Source organism: Sus scrofa, chromosome 2 (genome assembly GCF_054392235.1).
Source record: "Sus scrofa isolate SSC_HxYL_T2T_F1_AM1 chromosome 2, Sscrofa_HxYL_maternal_Yorkshire_Landrace_v2.0, whole genome shotgun sequence".
Lineage (NCBI taxonomy): Eukaryota > Metazoa > Chordata > Mammalia > Artiodactyla > Suidae > Sus > Sus scrofa.
Genome location: NC_139384.1, coordinates 79,042,925 through 79,067,412, shown reverse-complemented (window position 1 = coordinate 79,067,412; position 24,488 = coordinate 79,042,925). Strand labels below are relative to the sequence as shown.

The 24,488-nt window shown below is 40.9% G+C and overlaps 1 protein-coding gene across 1 annotated transcript in view; it reads left to right on the top strand.

Moving 5' to 3' along the window:
* LOC100513718 (olfactory receptor 7D4-like) overlaps positions 1–24,488 on the top strand; it is a 110,793-nt gene that overhangs the window by 28,978 nt on the left and 57,327 nt on the right. The window lies entirely within an intron of this gene.

Sequence of the window (24,488 nt, the reverse complement as noted above, 5' to 3'; positions counted from 1 at the left end):
AATTGTGAATACTGTTATTACATTTTTTTTTCTTTTTAGGGCTGCAACTGCAGCATATGGAAGTTCCTGAGCTAGGGGGTCAAAGAAGAGCTGCAGCTGAGGCCTACGCCACAGTGGCAGCAACACTGGATCCTTAACCCACTGAGTGAGGTCAAGGATCGAACGTGCATCCGCATGGACACTGGTTGGGTTCTTAACCCTCTGAGCCATAATGGGAACTTCTTTCATTACATTTTTTTATGAAGTTTGAAAATGCCTTTGTACATAGTGAGATCTCAATAATTATAGCTGCTATTATCATTATTAATCTGTTTTTATGATATTATCTTTAATACATAACTCTCCAAGGTACAGTATAGTGTTGTGATTTAGAAAATGGGATCTGGAGTTCCCGTCGTGGCGCAGTGGTTAACGAATCCGACTAGGAACCATGAGGTTGCGGGTTTGGTCCCTGCCCTTGCTCAGTGGGTTAACGATCCGGCATTGCCGTGAGCTGTGGTGTAGGTTGCAGACGCGGCTCGGATCCCAAGTTGCTGTGGCTCTGGCGTAGGCCAGTGGCTACAGCTCCGATTCGACCCCTAGGGCCTAGGGCCTGGGAACCTCCATATGCCGCGGGAGCGGCCCAAAGAAATAGCAAAAAGACAAAAAAAAAAAAAAAAAAAAAAGAAAATGGGATCTTAGGAGTTCCCAGGTAGCCTAGTGGTTAAAGGTTTGGCATTGTCACTGCTGTGGCTCAGGTTCAGAAAAAAAAGGAAAATGGGATCTTGAGTAAGGCTTCCTCAAATCAAATTTTGGTCCACCAACTTAAATCTGTGTGACCTAAAGACAGTTATTTAATCTTTCTTGGATGCAGATACCTCACCTCTACAATGGAAATAGTATTCCATACATTATAAGACTAATGAGTGAATTAAATGAGATGATGTAATTTTTCTAATGTGATTCATCTGACATATACAGCAGACAACACTTCATCAATGTGAGCTTGTTCAAATAAACTTGTCTTACAAATTGTCTATCAGTGATTATCATTCCCCTTAAATAATGACAGCCACCAAAGATGGAATTCTGATTATAAACACAACAGTCCTGTTACCTCTTTTGATTACCATGTAGCACTTCTAGTTAATGATGATCCTTTATGGCTCGCTCTTTCAGACACTGCCTGCCAGGTGGGTTCTTCCAAGAGGGAAAAGCATGTGAACTCATAGATAGGAAGAGGAAACAAATCACAAAACTATTAAAATGCAAAATGTGTGAGGGAGTTCCCATTGTGGTTCAGCAGGTTAAGACTCCAGAACAGTGTCAATGAAGATGGGGGTTCAATTTCTGGTCTCGCTCAGTGGGTTAAGGATCCGGCGTGGCTGCAAGCTTCAGTGCAGTTGGGAGATGCGGCTCAGATCCCATGTTGCTGTGGCTGTGGTATAGGCTGGCAGCAGCAGCAGCAGCTCCGATTCAACCCCTAGCCTGGGAACTTTCATATGCTGCAGGTGTGGCCATTAAAAACAAACAAACAAAAAAATACAAAGTGTGTGATAATGTGAGCTCAAAGTGGAAATATGTTGTAGTAAAAACCAGTGGTGTTAATTACAAAAAAAAAAGAAAATTTAATAAAAATTATTTAAAGTTTCTATATATCAGATCACCCTAAAAATGGAAAGGCAAATAAATATAAGATGAAAATAAATGTTTACATTCTCCATAGTAGAAAAATGTTGGTGTTACTAATGCCTAGAGAATGCAATTCATTAAAGAGAGAAAAAAATCACTGATGGGTTATTTGCTCTGGGGAGGTGGGCGGAAGAGACCTCTCTGAAATATGAATATTGAGCTGTGAGAGGAAGGATGGATGACTGTTAATCAGAGGAAATAGGGGAAAGGCAAGCACTTGGGGCTGAGAGAACAGAGTACACACTTGCCCTGTTGGTTGGTGAGCTTGCTAAGGGCAGGTAGTTGAGAAGCCTGAGAGATGGAGAACATAGAGTGAGGGTCAGGAGGACAGAGGGTGAGGCCCACAAGTGGAGCTTCCTGTACTATTTTTTTTAACATTCACTGGGTTTGGTGTAGATGGAATGTACTCTTTAAAAAATATTTTTTCCAGCTGGTACAGCCACTATGAAGAATAGTATGGAGGTACCTTAGAAATCTATATATAGAACTACTATATGACCCAGCAGTCCCACTCTTAGGCATGTATCTGGACAAGACTTTCCTTAAAAAAGACATATGGTACCCACATGTTCATTGCAGTGCTATTCACAATAGCCAAGACATGGAAACAACCCAAATGTCCAGCGATAGATGATTGGATTAGGAAGATGTGGTATATATGCACAATGGAATACTACTCAGCCATAAAAGAATAACATTTAGAAATTTATACACAGAATTTCCATATGACCCCACAATCCCACTCTTGGGCATATATCCAGACAAAACTCTACTTAAAAGAGACACATGCACCCGCATGTTCATTGCAGCACTATTCACAATAGCCAGGACATGGAAACAACCCAAATGTCCATCAACAGATGATTGGATTTGGAAGATGTGGTATGTATACGCAATGGAATACTATTCAGCCACAAAAAAGGATGACATAATGCCATTTGCAGCAACATGGATGGAACTAGAGACTCTCATCCTGAGTGAAATGAGCCAGAAAGACAAAGACAAATACCATATGATATGACTTATAACTGGAATCTAATATCCAGCACAAATGAACATCTCCACAGAAAAGAAAATCATGGACTTGGAGAAGAGACTTGTGGCTGCCCGATGGGAGAGGGAGGGAGTGGGAGGGATTGGGAGCTTGGGGTTATCAGATACAACTTAGAATAGATTTACAAGGAGATCCTGCTGAGTAGCATTGAGAACTACGTCTAGATACTCATATTGCAACAGAACAAAGGGTGGGGAAAAAATGTATGCATGTAAGGATAACTTGATCCCCTTGCTGTACAGTGGGACAAAAAAAAAAAAAAAAGAATGACATAATGCCATTTGCAGCGACATGGATGGAACTAGAGACTCTCATACTGAGTGAAGTAAGTCGGAAAGAGAAAGACAAATACCATATGATATCACTTATAACTGCAATCTAATATAGAGCACAAATGAATGTTTCCACAGAAAAGAAAATCATAGACTTAGAGAATAGACTTGTGGCTGCCCAGGGGAAGGGAGGGAGTGGGAAGGATCGGGAGCTTGGAGTTAATGGATGCAAACTATTGCTCTTGGAATGAATTTATAATGAGATCCTGCTGTGTAGTATTGAGAACTATGTCTAGATACTTACATCGCAACACAACAATGGGAGGAAAAAGTATGTATACATGTATGTGTAACTTGGTCCCCGTGCTGTACAGCGGAAAAAAAATAAATAGAAAAATAAAAATAAAAATAAAATAAAAAATATTTTTTCCTCTTTCTTGGCAGCACCCATAGCACGTGGAAGTTACCTAGCCAGGGATGGAACCTTCACCACAGTGGTAACCCAAGCACTGCAGTGACAATGCTTGATCCTTAACCTGCTATGCCACAAGGGAACTCCTTCCTGTACTATTCTTGATGTGCCTCTCGTGTTGGTAATTCTATTTAGTTATTTAGTTATTTATCTTGTCTTTTTAGGGCCGCACCAGCAGCATAAGGAGGTTCCCAGGCTAGGGGTCAAACTGGAGCTGCTGCTCCTGGCCTACCCCACAGCCACAGCAATGTGGGATCCAAGCCACATCTGTGACCTACACCACAGATCACAGCAACCCTGGATCCTTAACTCACTGAGGCCAGGGATCGAACCTGCATCTCATAAATACTAGTCAGATTCATTTCCTCTGAGCCATGACTGGAACTCCCAGTAATTATGTTTATTTGTGGGTCAGAAGTTGTGACTGTTTTTGCTTACCATCATCTTTACAGGGACTTACATGCTGCTTGGCACATAATAGGTGCTCAGCTCATGTAAATGATAGACATGTAATAAGGATTGGGACCAGGAGTTCCCATGTGGCTCAGTGGCTTAAGGATCCAGCATTGTAACTGCAGTGGCTTGGGTGCAGCTGTGGTGTGGGTTCAGTCCCTGTCCCTGGCCCATGATCTTCTGCATGCTAAGAGTGTGCCCCCATCCCCAAAAAAAGAAAAGAAAAAAGATTGGAACCAAAGGAATAAAGTATAATACAAAAAAGACAAATTCAAGCTCATCATATGCTTGAATATAGAAACCAAATTGAATATTTACATTAGATAAAATGCATTCACACCAGAGTTCCTGCCATGGCTCAGCAGAAATGAATCTTACTAGTATCCATGAGGACACAGGTTTGATCCCTAGCCTCGCTCAGTGGTTTAAGGATCTTGCATTTCCATGAGCTGTGGTGTAGCTCGCAGATGTGGCATGGATCTGGCGTTGCTGTGGCTGTGGCGTAGGCCAGAGGCTGCAGCTCTGATTTAACCCCTACCTTGGAACCTCCATATGCCATGAGTGCAGCCCTAAAAAGAAAAAAAAAATGCATTCATATCTATTTTAAGAAAATAATATATCACGAGCAAGTAATACCTATTCTAAGAATGGAGAGCTGGTTTAATACTATGATGTTAGCATAATTCATCACCAAAATAGGTTGATGAAGAGGAATCATAATCAAAATCACACTGGAAAATATATTTGAGAAAATGTAAGAGTCAGTACTGTGCTTAGCAGCCAGGACAGAGCCTCTCACTAAGTGAGGAAACCAAAGCAATTTCTTAACCTAATAACAAGTGGGTTTTTTCAACAACTGGGTTCCACAGGATCTTATACATTAAATCATTAAAATATTTGTTAAATTTATGAACAAGGATAAGGCAGTCTATTCCAACTTCAATATCTCAATAATCTCCTGAATATTTAAAGATACTGGTTTGATGAGAAGGGAACTTCGTCTGAGTACAGAATATCAGAAATAGTTACATTATTTGTAGCTGATACTGTGGACGCTTAAGTGAGACAAGAGCAATCAGTACAAAACTATTAAGTGCTAACAGTGCTGCAAAATTATTGCAAAATATAACAGGAGTTCCTTGGTGGCTCAGCAGGTTAAGGATCCTGTGTTGTCACTTCTGTGGCTTTGGTGACTGGGGTGGCTCAGATACCATCCCTGGCCCAGGAACTTTTGCATGCTACAGGTATGGCCAAAACAAACAAACAAAATATAATAGAAAAATACAACACAGGAGGTATTAATTAGACCATACCTCGTACATATTAAATCTCCAGTGAGTAGTTTGATGAATAAGTGATTTGCCACAGGAAATCCAACAGGAGCCTGCAATTGTGGGAAAGTAGAGAAGAGGGGGAGACTCTCTAGAAAATAGCTCTTTTTGGAGAGGGGCTCTGCATTCCAAGAAGGAGAAGAAACAGCAAGAGCTGGAAAAGACTAGTTTCCATAGAAACTAAAGTATCTTCAAAGTACAGAGACTTCACTGTCATAGACTCATTCCAGGCTCACTGTTCTAGAGGAAAAACCCAGTACCCACGTTCTCCCCTCTTTTTTTTTTTTTTTTCTTTTTAGGGCTGCTCCCATAGCATATAGAGCTTCCCAGGCTAGGGGTTGAATCAGAGATGTAGCTGCTGGCCTACATCACAGCCACAGCAATGCAGGATCCAGCTGCATCTCTGACTTACGCCACAGCTCAAGGCAACTCTGGGTTCTTAACCCATTGAGGGAGGCCAGGGCTCAAACCCTCAACATCATGGTTCCTAGATGGATTAGTTTCTGCTGTGCCTCGAAGGGAATTCCCCTCTTTCCCCTCTTACTCCTCCAGCCCTTCCTGGGACTCTCTCTCCAGTGGTTCTCACTGCAGCCTTCTCTTCTCCAGGGTCTGTCCTTGAGAAGGCTCTGTTTGCACTTGGCTGGGCTCAGAAAAGGGCAACAGGGACAAGCTTAAAGTTTCCAGCATCTCAGGGGTTGGATTCTCAGAGCTGCTCATTGAATAAACTGTTCCATTATCTTTCCACTCTCCAAACAATTCTGCTCCCCTGGGGGCACAGAGATAAAGGGAATGGAAAATTTTCAGCCAAGATGGCATTTATCCAAGCAGCCTTTGAGGAAGCCTTTACTTCCTCCCAGGAGAAATTCTTCTTTCTTTGGTTTGGCTTTTAAATTACAAGGTGTCTCCCAGAGAAAGTTTAATTTCTACAGGAACCAGACCCAAGAACCACCTTTCTGGGATGCTCTTCCCTTGAAGAGTCTTTGGAGATTTCATGAATAGCTTGGTGTCCACAATGTCATGGAGGCAAAGAGGTCTTTTCTGAAGAAAAGCATAGTGGCTAATAAATTTTTTTTTTTTTTCAGAGGACCTTCAAAATGAGGACTAAGAGGAGTGTCCTTATGGCACAGTGGGTTAAAAATCTGGTATTGTGGCTGCTGTAGCTTGGGTCACTGCTGCGGGGTAGGTTCCAAGCCTGGCCCAGGAATTTCCATATGCCCCAGGCGAGGCAAAAAAGAGTACTGAAAATATCCCTTCACATTTGCTGGTACTGTGGAAACATTTCTTTTTTTTTTTTTTTTTTTTTTTTTGTCTTTTGTCTTTTGCTGTTGTTGCTATTTCTTGGGCCGCTCCAGCGGCATATGGAGGTTCCCAGGCTAGGGGTTGAATCGGAGCTGTAGCCACCGGCCTACGCCAGAGCCACAGCAACGCGGGATCCGAGCCGCGTCTGCAACCTACACCACAGCTCACAGCAACGCCAGATCGTTAACCCACTGAGCAAGGGCAGGGACCGAACCCGCAACCTCATGGTTCCTAGTCAGATTCGTTAACCACTGCGCCACAACGGGAACTCCGGAAACATTTCTTGATATTTGAGATGGCTTTAAATAAACCCAGGTAGAGTGGGTTTAAGAGTATTAAGGAAACACAGATGGCAAATATAAACTACCTCTCGGGAGTTCCCGTCGTGGTGCAGTGGTTAACGATTCCGACTAAGAACCTTGAGGTTGCGGGTTTGATCCCTGGCCTTGCTCAGTGGGTTAAGGATCCTGCGTTGCCATGAGCTGTGGTGTAGGTTCCAGACGCGTCTTGGATCCTGCATTGCTGTGGCTCTGGCATAGGCTGGTGGCTACAGCTCCGATTGGACCCCTGGCCTGGGAACTTCCATATGCCATGGGAGTGGCCCAAGAAATGGCAAAAAGACAAACAAACAAACAAACAAAAAACTACTTCTAAAGTTTGGGACGAGAAGAAAGTAGTAAGGCATGGCTTAAAGGGAATATAAAAAGGGAGAGGAGTTCCTGCTGTGGTACAATGGGTTCACCAGTGTCTCTGCAGCACTGGGACGCAGATTCAATCCCCAGCCCAGTACAGTGGGTGAAGGATCTGGTGTTCACTTGCAGCTTAGGTTGCAACTGTGGCTTGGATCTGATCCCCGGCCCAGGAACTCCATGTGACACAGGGTGGCCAAAAAAATAAACAAAAATAAAGTATGGGAGAGTAAAAAAAAATTTAATAGGAGACACAGGAAGAGGTTTCATTTCAAAGAGAATGATCATACTTAGTGCATGCATTTGAATGCATAGGCTATTCTGTCTACATAATTTGCAGGATGCAATATTCATTCTAAATCAATGACAACCATGATGTGACATTCCTCCAATTTATAGAATACACGGGTCGTAAGTCAAGGATTCGAAGTAGAAGCAGGCTCATTTAATGTCACGCCCGGTGAACCATATGGGTAGTTTGTGCTTCAGGTCTCTACACCTCTAGCCTCTGTAGGTTTAGGGGTCTTGTCTCTGTAAAGGGGAAAATACTTTCAGAGACATGGCCAAAGTCCCACTGAACTTTAAGCTATGCTACTGCCCGGAACTTCAGGTCCTTTATGCCAAGAACAGGAGCCACACTCTGGCCAGGTGTGATTGGTCCTTGTCATTAATGTCATTGTGTGACCAAGGCAGTGGGCAGGCACTAGTACCCTGCATGCTCAGTCAGTGGCTGGGAACTGCCAGGAGCATCTTCAGTGGAAACACAGTGGAGGATCTAGATGGCTGTGAGTCAGCTATGTTTCCACAGCAAGAGATCTGAGTGCTGTGACCTTGGGTGAGGCAGCTTCTTTTAGCTGAGGGCAGTTCTCAAATATGGCTGAAGCTGTCATATGGTTGCACTCTCTGCACCTGGAAGATAAGCCCTTATTTTGAGGCAGAATCTAGACAACAAAGTCTGTACTGTAGTCTATGCCTTGGGACCTTTGAGTAAACCTTTTTTAAAAAATGATTTTTATTTTTTCCATTATAGTTGGTGTACAGTGTTCTGTCAGTTTTATACTGTACAGCAAAGTGACCCAGTCACACATTTTTTTTTTTTGCCTTTTGCACCTAGAAGAATATAGCATGGTGTCCAATGTAAATAAAAAGAAATAAGGCAAATAAAGATTAAATATACAATTGGTTGAGTGAAGGAAATAGCTTACCCCATGGATTGGCAGGCTTATTTATATGGTAAAATCATTTTAAGGGCTCCAGGAAGTTGAGAACTGGCAGGCAGAAAAGTTTTGAGCATCTAGTGAGGTGAGAACCCACCCCCAGCCTCTCCTTTCTGACCTCTACTGGGCCAGCATCAACCTCACTTCCGGGTATGGGTCCCTCCTTCCGCTCTGGGAGCCCTGCCCACAGGCCTACTTCTATCCTCATTGTGGTCAGCTGGGCCTATTCTACCTCCAGACCCCAAGCTTAGCCAGCACTCCAAGCATCTGGCACCAACCCAGAGAGAAACTACACTTTTCCTTCCTTCCTTCCTTCCTTCCTTCCTTCCTTCCTTCCTTCCTTCCTCTTTCTTTCTTTCTTTCTCTCTTTCTCTCTCTCTTTCTTTTTTCCTTCCTTCCTTTCTTTCTTTTTTCCTTCCTTCCTTCCTTCCTTCCTTCTTTTTCTTTTCACAGCCACATCTGTGGCATATGGAAGTTCCCCAGGGAGGGGTCAAATAGGAGCTGCAGCTACCCGCCTATCACAGCAACAGCAACAGTGAAAGCTGGATCGGAGCTGCCTCTGTGATCTACACCACATCTTGCAGCAATGCTGGATTCTTAACCCACTGAGTGAAGCCAGGGATGGAACCTACATCCTCATGGATACTAGTCAGGCGGCTGAGCCACAACTGGAAGTCTGGAAACCACACTTTTCTGGCCAGCACTGATTGAACTAGACTGGCGTCCCAGAGCCCCGCCCCTGGGAGCAGAGGCAGGAAGCGGAAGTGACATTACTGCTTCACGGCTGGTCTTTTTGTCCCAGCCTGAGGCCCTTGGTAGACACTATCATCCTGCGGTTAATTGTCTTATTGGTGAGCTCCGCGTTAAGGATGGGCTCTGGGATGCTCGGCCGGCCGGCCGGCGTTAAAGAAGAGGTGAGATGGACAACTCTAAGGAGCCTTTCTAGAGAGGCCTGGCCCCCTCTGCTTGCGTCTGCTGGAGCCTGAATCCCAGCGTACAGTCTAGTCAGAAATGTGGTTAGGGGCTGTGAAGGTATGTGTCTGTGTGTGTGCATGTGTGTCCTTCACAGTGCTTTCCTATTTGAAAGCTTCCACTAGGTTTTTGTGACTTTCCTGCGAGGGAAGAAATTTCCGCTGTTCCACTTAGAAGTGCTCTCGCCCTCAAGTCCTGTTCCAGCTGTCAGGAACCTGGCGATTGGGTTAATGGGCCTCTTCTGTACATGTGAAAAAGAATGTTTCATCTGAGAACTTGGCATTGTCTTCCTGAGTTTTTAATTTAATTATTATTATTATTTTTTGGGCTGCACCTGTGGCATACGGAAGTTCCTGGGCCAAGGATGGAATTTGAGTTCTAGCTGTGACCTGTGCCACAGCTGTGGCAACACTGAGTTTTAACCCACTGTGCTGGGCCAGGGATCAAACCTGAGCAGCTGCAGAGACTACTCGGGATCCTTAACCCGCTGCACCACAGTAGGTACTCCACAAATTCTTTTTTTTTTTTTTCTTGCTTTTTAGGGCCACACCCCCAGCATATGGAAGTTCCCAGTCTAGGGGTTAAATCTGAGCTGCACCTGCAGCTTACACCACAGCCACAGCAACACAAGATCAGAGCTGCACCTGCGACCTACACCACAGCTCACAGCAATGATGAATCCTTAACCCACTGAGCAAGGCCAGGGATCAAACCCACATCCTCATGGATATTAGTTGGATTTGTTTCTGCTGAGCCACAGGGAAAACTTTGCAAGTTCTTTTTTTTTTTTTTTTTTTTTTTTTCTTTTTGTCTTTTTGCCTTTTCTAGGGCCGCTCCAGCAGTTGTATGGAGGTTCCTAGGCTAGGGGTCTAATTGGAGCTGCAGCCACCAGCCTACGCCACAGCCACGTGGGACCCGAGCTGGGTCTGCGACCTACACCACAGCTCACGGCAACGCCAGATCCTTAACCCACTGAGCAAGGCCAGGGATCAAATCTGCAACCTCATGGTTCCTAGTCAGATTCGTTAATCACTGCGCCACAACGGGAACTCCTTACTTTTTTTTTTTTTTTTTGTCTTTTTGCTATTTCTTGGGCCGCTCCTGTGGCATATGGAGGTTCCCAGGCTAGGGGTCGAATCGGAGCCGTAGCCACTGGCCTAGGCCAGAGCCACAGCAACGCGGGATCCGAGCCGCGTCTGCAACCTACACCACAGCTCACGGCAACGTTGGATCGTTAACCCACTGAGCAAGGGCAGGGATCGAACTTGCAACCTTATGGTTCCTAGTCTGATTAGTTAACCACTGTGCCACGATGGGAACTCCAAAACTCCTTATTTTTCAATATTGCATAGCGTTAGTGAAATGAAGGAAGGGAGCTGGTCACAACTCTTAAAGGAAGACATGGGAGTTCCTGACAGTTCTGATTTTACTCCTAGCTTGGAAACTGCCATATGCCTCGGGTGCGGCCCTGAAAAGACAAAAAAAAAAAAAAAAAGAAAAGAGAAAGAGAGAGAGAGAGAAAAGACATAGCCCTTGAGGACACAACAAAAAGTGGTTAGAACCAACCAGCTCCAAGATAGTGGATGATTTGACTTCTAGTAGAGCTTGAGCCTCATTATACTCACATTGTAATACATTAACATGCTAAGTAACTTACCCACTGGCTCCTTGACAGTTCTGAGACTAGCCATAAAAGGCCAAAAAGTTGGCAGTGGCCCAATTCCTGAAAAACCCTGCTCCCCCAAAATAGTTGGAATAATCTTCCCACTTAGAAGACTGTGAAGTCACCCAGCTCATAAAAACTCATTACCTCATACTGCTTGAATGCTTGAGTAGCACTCAATGAAAAACTGAAATTCAAGGTCACCTTAGGGAACTTTGGAGGAAGCAACTGTGTATTGTTACAAATAAGTTAGGGTTCTGGAGCTAAAGTATTGTTTTCTCTATTTTTATATGATAGTAGGTGAAGGAAAGAAAAGAGAGTGATATTTAAATCATAAAAAGACGGGAATTGGCCATGTTGGAAGAGGTGGGAGTAAGAGGTAGGGAATGAGTTGTATGTTTGGTTGATTACATTTCTAGGGTAAGAGAGGGGAGTGCATCAAAGCTTACTCCCAGACTTAATGAGACAGTTTATTTAACTGGGGAAAGTGCTGAGGGAGGAATTTAATCTTCAGTGTATAATTTCTAGGAGTTTTATGGTGTAATGTCTTATGCATTTTTGTGCATGGTGTGAGGGTGTGTTCTAGTTTGATTGATTTACACAGAGGTGTCCAGTTTTCCCAGTACCACTGGCTGAAGAGACTGTCTTTTTCCCATTTTGTATTCTTGCTTTCTTTGACCATAGGTGTCTGGGTTTATTTCTGGGCTCTCTGTTCTATTCCATTGATCTATATGTCTGTTTTTGGGCGAGTACCATGCTATTTTGATTACTGTAGCTTTGTAATATCGTCTGAAGTCTGGGAGAGTTATGCCTCCTACTTGTTTTTTTTTCTCCTCAGGTTTGCTTTGGCAATTCTGGGTGTTTTGGATTATTCTAGTTCTTTGAAAAATGTCATAGGTAACTTGATAGGGTTTGCATTAAATCTGTGGTAGTATGGCCATTTTAGCAATACTAGTTTTTCCAATCCATGAACATCAGCTATCTTTCCATTTCTCTAAATCCTTTTTTTTTGTTGTTGTTCTTTTTGCCATTTCTTGGGCCACTCCTGTGGCATATGGAGATTCCCAGGCTAGGGATTGAATCGGAGCTGTAGCCGCCGGCCTACGCCAGAGCCACAGCAACGTGGGATCCGAGCCGTGTCTGCAACCTGCACCACAGCTCACGGCAATGCTGGATCCTTAACCCACTGAGCAAGGTTGGGGATCGAACCTGCAACCTCATGGTTCCTAGTCGGATTCATTAACCACTGAGCCACGACAGGAACTCCTCTAAATCTTTTTTTTTTTTTTTTCACATCTTCATGTTTATCCTTTTGCTGTTTCTTCTGTTCATCATCATTTTCAGAAACGGGTTGTTGTCTTTTTGATCTTTTTTTTCTTTTTTCTCTTTGTCTTTTTAGGGCCACACCCATGGCATATGGAGGTCCCCAGGCTAGGTGTTGAATCAGAGCTGTAGCTGCCTGCCTACACCACAGCCACAGCAATGTGGGATCTGAGCCATATCTGCCACCTACACCACAGCTCATGGCAATGCCTGATCCTTAACCCACTGAGTGAGGCCAGGGATCAAACCCACAACCTCACGGTTCCTAGTCGGATTCCTTTCCGCTGCGCCACAAGGGGAACTCCATCTTTTGATCTTTATACTGGCTTATTTAAGTGATTACTTTCCAGTTGTGATTTCCTCCACCCTATGTCATCGTCTTTCCTTTTTAGAGGAGACCTTTCAGTATTTATTTAAGGATAGATTTAGTATTGCTGTATTCTTTTAGTTTTTGCTTTTCTGAAGAATTCCTTATTTTTCTTCTATTTTAAATGATAATCTTAGAGTACTCTAAGGTTGCAAAATATTCCTTTTTAAAACTTTGAACATATTTTGCCACTCCCTTCTTGTCTGTAGTGTTTCTGTATAGAAAGCAGCTGATAGCCTTATGGGGGGTTCCTTTGTAATTTGCTCTTTGTTCTTCTTTTGCTGCCTTTAGAATCCTCTCCTTATCTTTAACTTGTACTGTTTTTATTATAATGTGTTGTGGTGTAGGTCTATTTGGGTTTATCTTGATTGGAATCCTTTGTGCTTCCCATATCTGGATATCTGTTTCCTTTTTTAGATTTGGGAAATTTTGAGCCATAATTACTTCAAATACAGCTTCTATTTTTTTTTTATGGCTGCATCTGTGGCATATGGAAGTACCTGGGCTAGGGGTCAAATTAGAGCTGCAGCTGCAGGCCTGTGCCACAGCCATAGCAACTGCATCCGAGCTTCCTCTGTGACTTAACATCACAGCTTGTGGCAAGGTTGTATCCTTAACCCCACTGATTGAGGCCAGGGATCGAACTTGCATCCTCATGGACACTATGTTGGGTTCTTAACCCACTGAGCCACAATGGGAACTCCTCAAATACAGTTTAAATCCCCTTTTCTCTTTCTGTGATCCCTATTATGTGTAGATTGGTATGCTTTATATTAGCCCATAGATGTCTTATATTACTTTCATTTTTTATAATGATTTTTATTTTTTCCATTATAGCAGGTTTACAGTTTTCTGTCAATTTTCTACTGTTCAGCTTAGATAAGTTTGTGTGTTACATGATTCATTTCCTTGGAAGGACATGCAGGCTGTTCAGCAGGGTGACCCAGTCACACATACATATACACATTCTTTTTCTCACATCATCATGTTCCATCATAAGTGACTAGATATAGTTCCTAGTCCTATACCACAGGATCCCATTGCTTATCCATTCCAGAGGCAAGAGTTTGCATCTATTAATCCCAAATTCCCAGTCCATCCCACTCCCTCCCCCTCCTCTCATTTTTTTTTTTTCTATTTGGCTTTCTGTCTGCTGTCCTGATTAGGTAATTTCCATTATGCTATCTTCCAAGTCATTTATTTGTTCTTCTGCATTATTCTTTCTGCTGTTCAATGTCTTTAGCTCAAGCTTTCGTCTTGACTAATTTTCTACTTTTTCTTGGCTCCTCCTTAGAGTTTCTAGTTCCTTGTTAAAATAATATGCATTGCTGTTGATAGCCGTTCTTAATTTATTCAGGATTTTCATTACCTCCTTTTTGAACTTGGTGTCTGTTATACTGCAGAGGTTTATTTCATTTTTTGCTTCTTCAGGGGAATTCTCCTGTACTTTTATCTGGGAATATTTCCTGTGCTTATTCATTTTGCCTATATTTTTCTTACTCTGTGAGTTTAGGGAAAACAACTATCTACTGTAGTCTTGCAGGCCTGTTTATATGCAGGAGCTTTTCTGGGTAGCCTGTGTGGGTTTACTGTTTTTTTTTTTTTTTTTTTTTTTTTTTTTGGCATGAGAGCTGCTTTTTATTTTGATGCTTGCTGCATCTTTTCCTCAGTGTGTGCATGCCACTATCCCCTTGTTAGGGGGTGTGCAGATGCACAGCCTGCATGTGCTTCCAAGGAAATGAATCATGTAACACACAAACTTATCTAAGTACAACAAGTGTAAAAGAATTTTATTTCCTTCTTGCAGCACAGTCCTAAACCATCTGGAGACACTTATAAATACTGATGCATAAATACATTCTTTGAGAAATGCACAGTCATCTTCCTTACTGACCAAGATTAAAAATGAGTACTGACCAAATTAAAAAATATGCAGTCACCATCATGATAGGCAATATTAGAAGTTAATTATTGAAATACTGAGATTATTCAGGGTAATCTGTCACCAGTAGAAGCCTCCACTTTGCAAGGGGATTCATAAGGGACTCTTGGCTTTATTTCTTTAAGAAGCTCTGGACACAGGTCTACCAAAACAAAAAGTGTCCATCTGGAGGATGCAGTGTGTCATTGTGTAGAAGGATACACTTTCTTCTTACCTAAAAACAACTTGTCAAACACTCAACCACCATCCTTTTCTGCCTTTATCTTTTCCTCACAAAGATAGAAAGGGTCCTTACAAAGAATACCTAAGAGAAAAGAAAGACATGAGCACCCAGACATGAACATAATTTCCACATTCACTGCCTAGAACTCAATCCACTCTAACTTGAAATTCACAAAATTCCCTACACATTCAGGAGCCTTCACATCAATACACTACTGCCATGAAATGCCAGAGCAGCCCTGCCTCAGAAGCAGCCAGAAAAGGAGATGGTGCGCCAAGCTGCCCATTAGGAAAAGAATAGTGGGTTCAATTCACAGATAAGGAAACATAATCTATGAGTAATATGATTTTTCACTTTTCAAGGCAGTAGGAGTTCCTGTTGTGGCTCAGTGGTTAACAAATCTGACTAGGAACCATGAGGTTGTGGGTTCGATCAGTGGGTTAAGGATCCACCGTTGCCATGAGCTGTGGTGTAGGTTTCAGACATGGTTTGCATCCCATATTGTTGTGGCTGTGGCTGTGCTGGCAACTGTAGCTCTGATTTGACTCCTAGCCTGGGAACCTCCATATGCCATAGGTGTGGCCCTAAAAAGCAAAAGAAAAAAAAAAGGAGGTTTAGTTGCATAATCACAAAGGTTTGAGAGACAACCAAGAGCTAAGGTAGGGTTGAAATGATAAGGTTCATGTACTACACAAGGCTGCTTCTTACAAATGGGGGAGGTGACTATTATTTAACCACAGAAACCAAATCAAAAAGTCAAGGAAAATGAAGAGAGAGAAATATGCTCATAAAAAAAGAATAAGTTAAAACCTCAGAAGAAGACCATAATGAAGCAAAGATGAAAAGTGTTCAAAATAATGATCATAAAGATAATCACAGAATCCAGGAGAAGGCCAGATGAACAATGGATCATTTCAATAAAGAGAATAAATATATAAAAAAACAACAAGTAGAAGTCACAGAGCTGAGAATAAAATATCAGAATTAGAAAAACACAACAAAGGGAATCAACATCAGACTAGTAAATATAAGAGAGGATCAGTGAACTTGAAGACAGGATAGTGGAACACACCCAAACAGAGCAGTAAAAAGGAAAAAAAAAGGATGAAAAAGGGTGAAGATAACTCCAGGGATGTCTGGGACAAAAAATGTGGTGGAATAACATTTACATTGTAGGAGTCGCAGACAGAAGAGAGAGAGAAAGGGATAAACTTTATTTTAAAAATATATGATTAAAAACGACCCTATTCTGGGTAAGCAAACAGACATCCAGATCCAGGAAGCCCAGAAAGTTCCAATAATATAAACCTAAAGAAACCTACAATAAGACTCATAATAATCAGTGTCAAAAGTTAAGGACAAGGAGAGAATCTCAAAAGCAGCAAGAGAAAAACAAGTTGTTGGTTTCCACTGTGGTGCAGTGGGTTGGGGATTTGATGTTGTTTCTGTGATGGCATGGGTTTGATCCCCAGCTTGGTACAGTGGGTTGGGGATCTGGTGTTGCCACAGCTCTGGTGTGGGCTGCATGTACAGCAAAAAAAAAAAAAAAAAAAAAAAAAAAAAAAAAAAGAAAGAAAGAAAGAAAACCAAATTGTCACATAAAAGGAAAACCCCATAATATAATCAGCAGATTTTCCAGTAGAAACTGCAGGCCAGAAAGTAGTGGCATGATACATTCAAAGTGCTGAAAGAAAAAAATAGCCAATTAAAAATAGTCCACCTGTCATTCAGAACTGAAGGAGAGATAAGGAGATTTCCAGACAAGCAAAAATTAGATGAGTTCATCACCACTAAATCTGCCTTACAAGGAATGCTAAAGGACATCTTTGAAGTGGCATGAAGGTTGCTAATTAGTAACAAAAAAGCACATAAAAGTGTAAGTATCACTGGTAAATATAAATATATAGTAAAATTTAGAAAACTTTAGTAAAGGTGGTGAGTTAATCACTTATAATACTAGCATGAAGGTTACAAGACAAAAATCAGTAAAAATAACTATAACTAAAATAATTAGTTAAGGGTTACACAAGATCAAATGATAAACATCAGAAAGAAATTATGGAAACCAATGGGACCTAATCAAACTGAAAAGATTTGCATAGCAAAGGAAACTCAAAAGAAAACAAAAAGACAACTTACAGAATGGGAGAAAATAGTTTCAAATGATGCAACAGACAAGGGCTTAATCTCTAGAATATATAAGCAACTTATACAGCTCAACAGCAAAAAAGCCAATCAACCAATGGAAAAATGGGCAAAAGACCTGAATAGACTGTTCTCCAAGGAAGATATACAGATGGCCAGCAAACACATGAAAAAATGCTCAACATCGCTGATTATAAGAGAAATGCAAATCAAAACAACCATGAGTTACCACCTCACACCAGTCAGAATGGCCTTCATTAATAAGTCCACAAATAACAAGTGCTGGAGGGGTTGTGGAGAAAAGGGAACCCTCCTGCACTCTTAGTGGGAATGTAAACTGGTACAGCCACTATGGAGAACAGTTTGGAGATACCTTAGAAATCTATACACAGAACTTCCATATGACCCCACAATCCCACTCTTGGGCATCTAGCCGGACAAAACTCTACTTAAAAGAGACACATGCACCTGCATGTTCATTGCAGCACTATTCACAATAGCCAGGACATGGAAACAACCCAAATGTCCATCAACAGATGATTGGATTTGGAAGATGTGGTATGTATACACAATGGAATACTACTCAGCCATAAAAGAGAATGACATCATGCCATTTGCAGCAACATGGATGGAACTAGAGACTCTCATCCTGAGTGAAATGAGCCAGAAAGACAAAGACAAATACCATATGATATGACTTATAACTGGAATCTAATATCCAGCACAAATGAACATTTCCACAGAAAAGAAAATCATGGACTTGGAGAAGAGACTTGTGGCTGCCCGATGGGAGAGGGAGGGAGTGGGAGGGATTGGGAGCTTGGGGTTATCAGATACAACTTAGAATAGATTTACAAGGAGATCCTGCTGAGTAGCATTGAGAACTACGTCTAGATACTCATATTGCAACAGAACAAAGGGTGGGGAAAAATGTATGCATGTAAGGATAACTTGATCCCCTTGCTGTACAGTGGGAAAAATAAATGAATTATTAAAAAAAGAAAGAAATTATGGGAGAGGGGAATAAAAGTGTAGAGCTTTAGAATGCTTTCTAACTTATCAACTTAAAATAGATTCAAATCTATTGTTTTATGTAAGCCTCACTGTAACCCAGAAAAACTCTCAAATAAATCTAAGCATAGCACTACAGAAAATCATTAAATAACAAAAGGGAGGAACAACAGAAGAAAGGAACAGAGGAATTACAAAGCAGCCAGAGAACAATTAACAAAATGGCAATACAAACATACCTATTAATAATTACTTTAAATGGAAATGGATTAAATTCTTCAATCAAAAGACAAAGAATGGCGCATGGATTAAACACACAGACACACAGACAGACAGACACAGACAGACACACATACAGACACACACAGACACACACACACACCAACCACAAAACAAAAATAAAAAACAAGACCCATCTATAAGTTTCTAGCAACAGACTCACTTCAGATGTTAGGAAACTGACTGAAAGTGAAGGATGGAAGAAGAAATTCCATGCTAATGGAAACCAATAGAAAGCTATACATAGAAATAGTTATGCTTATATCAGACAAAATAGACTATAAAACAAAGACTGTAATAAGAGACAAAGTCATTGTATAAAAGGGCCAATCTAACAAGAGAATATAATAATCTAAAATATTTACACATTCACCATAGGAGCAACTAAGTATACAAAGCAAATATTAAAAGCCTAAAGGAAGACAGCAATACAATAATCATAAGGTACTTTTAATACCCCACTTTCACTAATGGATAGATCATCAAATCTAATTGCAACAGAAATCAATAAGGACATAGGGCATATGGGCTTATGACCATTCCATTCAAAAGCAACAGAATACACATTCTTCTCAAGTACACATGGAATGTTCTCTGGAACAGATCATATGTTAGGTCAAAAAACATTTTTTTTTTTAAAGGGCTGCACCTGTGGCAGACAGAAGTTCCCAGGATAGGGGTCGAATTGGAGCTGCAGCTGCCAGCCTATGTCACAGCCACAGCAATGCCAGATCTGTAATGTCTGACCTACATTCTGGATCCTTAATTCACTGAGTGAAGCCTGGGGTCAAACCCACGTCCTCATGGATACTAGCTGGATTCGTTACTGCTGAGCCACAACTGAACTTCCCCAAAAATGACTCTTAATAAACTTAATGCCCATTCTCAAAAGTTAGTGTGTTGTTTAGGGTGTTAATAGATTCAAATAACTCTCCTCATTAAAACATATCAGAAGTTTACCATGGTCAAAGTATATAGTCTAGATCAAGTCATTTCCCTGATCCCACCCCCACCCTATCCTACCTCCTACAACTCTCTTTGCTTCTACTTCAGGAATTCTTTCCTTAGTTCAAGAAATTTACTAAGATCTCAACTGCTCTGGAATTTTGCTAATAAGTTCTCTTCATCTGTAATGCTTTCACCAATCTACATCTCTTCTCTGTAGCTCAAAGACCATCCTAGCTAAATCCTAGACATGCTTTTAGTTTCATCTTAAATACCAATTCCTCTCAAAATGTCGTCTCCCCTGTGATATACAGAAGGACCTCATTGGTTATCTATTCTAAATGTAATTGTTTGCATCTACCAACCCCAAACTCCCAGCGCATGCCACTTTCTCCCCTAACTCCCTTGGCAACCACATGTCTGTTCTCTATGTTGGTGAGTTTGGTTCTTCAGACTATGCTACAAAGCTACAGTCATCAAAGCAGTATGGTACTGGCATAAAAACAGAAATATAGATCAGTGGACCAGGATAGAAAGCCCATTAAATAAACCCAAGCACCTATGGTCAACTAATCTATGACAAAGGAAGCAAGAACACACAGTGGGGGAAAGATAGTCTTTTCAGTAAGTGGTGCTGGAAAAATTGGACAGCTATATGTAAAAGAGTGATTCTTAATTTTCACCACATTAATTTTTAAACATGTTTAAGTAAGTTGGTTCAGAAATGCCATGTGATATAAAACCTGTGGAGGGGATATTATAAAATCTGTGAATTTATATTTGTCCTTTGCCCTTAGAAATCTAAACGGAAAACTTTACCTAGAAAATACACCTCTATACAAATGCCAAACAACATTGTCATACAACAATTGATTCACTGCTGGTTACTCACAGATGGTAAAACAACTGGTAGGAAGACTCTTGGGAAGGAAGATATTCTGAGTATCAAATATAACTGCACACATATTTCTTATTCAAAAGGAAAAGCATATCTTTAAAATGAGATGCTTGTGAGAATACCTTAAGAAAGTAATCAAATGTAATATCACTAACAGAGGGACAATACAAATTTATGTCTTCCTAATGAAATGCAAAAGAAGTACACAAAAACAACTGCATGATACTTTTCAAATATCTTTTGAAGCCATGAGTTGGCAACTTATGGCTCATAGGCCTGTTTTTGTAGATAACATTTTACTGGAACAAAGTCATGCCTACTTGTTTACTAATGTTTGTGGCTGCTCATATACTACTGGGCAAAACTGAGTAATTGGAGGTACAAAGTGAAGTAGTATCTCTCTTATCCTCAGCTTTGTTTCCCAGTTCAATTAGTCAAGGTCAACTATAGTCTGAATATATTAAGTGGAAAATTCCAGAAGTAAGCAATTCATAAATTTGATTTATTGATTTATTGATTGATTGATTGATTTTGCCATACCCACTGCACACGGAAGTTCCTGGTGAACTGCCCCAGGGGACAGCAGTGACCAGAGCCACAGGAACAAGAATGCTGGATCCTTAACCCACTGAGCTACCAGAGAACTCCATGATACATAGATTTTATTTCATTCACTTTTAAAAGTTTTCTTGAAGAATAGTTGGTTTACAATGTTGTGATAATTTCAGCTGTATAACAGTGATTCAGTTATACATATACACACATACATTCTTTTCCCATGCAGATTATTATAAAATATTGGGCAGAGTTCCCTGTGCTACACAGCAGGTCCCCATTGGCCAGTCATTCCACATACCACAGTATGCATATGCCAATCCCAAACATCCAATCAACATCCCCCCCCACCCCGCTGCCCTGCCACCACCTTTCCCCTTTGGTAACTATAAGTGTGTTTTCAAAGTCTGAGTCTTCTTCTCTTCTGCAAGTAAGTTCATTTGTATCCTTTTTTAAGATTTTGCATATAAGTGATACATGATGTTTGTCTTTGACTGTCTAACTTCCCTTAGTATAATAATCTCTAGGCCTATCCATGTTGCTGCAAATGGCATTATTTCTTTCTTTTTTACGGCTGAGTAATATTCCATTGTATCTATGTAAAGAAGACTTTATCCAGTCCTCTGCTGATGGACAGTTAGGTTGCTTCCATGCCTTGGCTACTGTAAATAGTGCGGCAGTGAAGAATGTGGTGCGTATCTTTTCAAATTACAGTTTTCTCCAGATAGATGCCCATAAGTGGGAATGCTGGGTCACTTGGTAGTTCTATTTTTAGTTTTTAGAGGAACCTCCATAATATTTTCCATAGTGGTTGTACCAATTTACATTCCCACCAAGTGTAGGTGGGTTCCCTTTTCTCTACACCCTCTCTAGCATTTATTGTTTGCAGACTTTTTGATGGTGGCCATTCTGGCTGGTGTAAGGTGGTAACTCATAGTTTTGATTTGCATTTCTCTATGTTGAGCATATTCTTGTGTTTTTTTGGCCATCTCTATGTCTTTTTTGGAAAAATGTCTATTTAGAATTTCTGCCCATTTTTTGATTTTTTTTTTATATTGAGCTGTATGAGCTGTTTGTATATTTTGGAGATTAATCCCTTGTCAGTCACTTCATTTGCAAATACTTTCTCCCATTCTGTGGGTTTTTTGTTTTGTTTAGGGTTTCCTTTGCTTTGCATCATAAATTTTAAATTGCACATGATTCTGAGTAGCATGATGAAATTTACTGCCATCCCACTTCATCCACCTGGGACATGAGTCATCTCTTTGTCCAGCATATCTGTTATGTACACCACCTGCCCATTAATACAGGAAAAAACATAGTATATATAGGGTTTAGTACTTTCATGGTTTCAGGTGTAGACCCAAATAATCAATAGTCTATACTAAGGGACAGAAGAGAGTTTTATTCAAGCCAAGCTAAGGACCAGCTGAGGAGTGTAACCTCCATCAAGAAAAAAACCATGCTCTAGAGAAGCATGGTTTTCAGTACAGTTTTATACTTTGTCAGAACAAAGAACATGCAGAAAACACGACAGTGATACACCCCTTCAAGGTGTCAACATTGATGTATAATTATAGATTAGTACATACACAACAACTTACCATGACCCTGGTGTCTTGGAAGGAAATCTTAACTTCCAAAGAGTACTAGCATTGGCATCATGGGAAGGGAGGCATTTATTTCTATCTTCAAAGTCGATATCAATTATTTTTGGATAATGCATTTTTTTCTTGGTTAAAGCAGACTTGCAATGTACGCATGCCAGTCCATAAGTTAAGCTATTCTAGTTTACATAAAGTTTAGGTTAAATCATGTATAAGCCAGAATGGTTTTCTACTACTCGTTTACAAAAATTTCTTCCATCACAGGCATCTATTGGGAATCTTGGAAAGATCTTCCTCAGACATGGGGAGATCCCTCAGTGCTGTATTTGCTTTCTGGTCCCTTTCAGATAAAAAGTTTGCAAATCTCAGTTCTAAACCCAATTACCACTTTCCAGGAAATACAAGAAATGAAGGGACACTTTAAACACACATGATACAATCAAATATCAGAATATGAGAGTTCCCTTTGTGGCTCAGTGGAAATGAATCCAACTAGTATCCTTGAGGATGTGGGTTCAATCACTGGCCTCATTCCGTGGGTTCTGGATCTGGTGTTGCTTTGAGCTGTGGTGTGGGTCAAAGACACGGCTTGGATCTGGCATTGCTGTGGCTGTGGTGTAGGCTGGCAGCTATAGTTCTGATTTGACCCCTAGCCTGGGAACTTCCATATGCCACAGATGCAGCCCTAAAAAGCAAACAAAACAAAACAAAAAAACCAACCAAACAAAAAAACAAAATAAAAAAGTAATATCAGAATATGTGGAGTTCCCGTCGTGGCGCAGTGGTTAACGAATCCGACTAGGAACCATGAGGTTGCGGGTTCGGTCCCTGCCCTTGCTTAGTGGGTTGACGATCCGGTGTTGCAGTGAGCTGTGGTGTAGGTTGCAGATGCGGCTCGGATCCCCCGTTGCTGTGGCTCTCGCGTAGGTTGGCAGCTACAGCTCCGATTAGACCCCTAGCCTGGGAACCTCCATATGCCACAGGAGCGGCCCAAGAAATAGCAAAAAAAAAAAAAAAAGAATATGTGATATCCTAAAAGAGGATATAACTCTCAAATAGCCAATATATATTAAGGGCAAACAATTCAGCTGTTTTAGTTTCAAAGAGAATAAGATGGAAATAATTGAAAAAATATATGTATCTTGAATGGATGTCAGATCTAAAAACACCCCCAAAATGTTTTTCGACAATGCAGAGTTTTAGATTTACACAGAGTAGATGCTAGATGAATCTAGTATCAGTGTAATAAATCCTTCATTCTTTCTTCTCAGGGTACTGTTTTGAAGCTTGGTGAGGATATATAACCAACCAGATGAAGATAGCCAACTATTCTTGTCTTTAGACAGTAGAAAGACTTGAGTTTATTTACACACGTTTATACTTACACATAGATATATGCATAGCCGTGAAACTTGTTTCCTGTCTTTCTAGCCAAAAGTAAAGTGTCAAAAGCAAATAAAGGACAAAACTAAATTCTCAGATAAAACATTATTTTGGATACAAAGGTAACAGAGGCCCCCCTTTAACCATCTTTCCCACAGTGCTCACCAGAATACTAGGGAATAGCCAGGTCTCTGAGGACTTGAGGACATGGGAGCTGGAGAAAACTTAACTCCAACGGCAGAAATTATTTTTCTTCTGGAAAAAAAATGACAGACTTTCTTTTTTTTTTTGTCTTTTTAGGGCCACACCTGCAGCATATGGAAATTCCCAGGCTAGGGGGTCAAATGATTTGGAGCTGTAGACCCCAGCCTATGCCACAGCAATGCAAAATCTGAGCCACATCTGTGACCTACACCACAGCTCATGGCAATGCCGAGTCCTTAACCCACTGGAGAGGACAGGGATGGAACCTACATCCTCATGGATACTAGTCAGGTTTAAAACCCGCTGAGCCACAACGGGAACTCCAGTACGTTTCCTTTTGATGACAATAGTTTAAATTTTAATACTAGTGGTAAAAGTATAATGGTAGCTAATGTTTTTAATATGTTATTGCTCTAGGTGCTTCACATTTTTTTTTAAACATAACTACTCAATGATGTAGGTACTATCATATTTTTTCTCTTGTTTTTTGGAACAGCTTTATTGAAATATAAT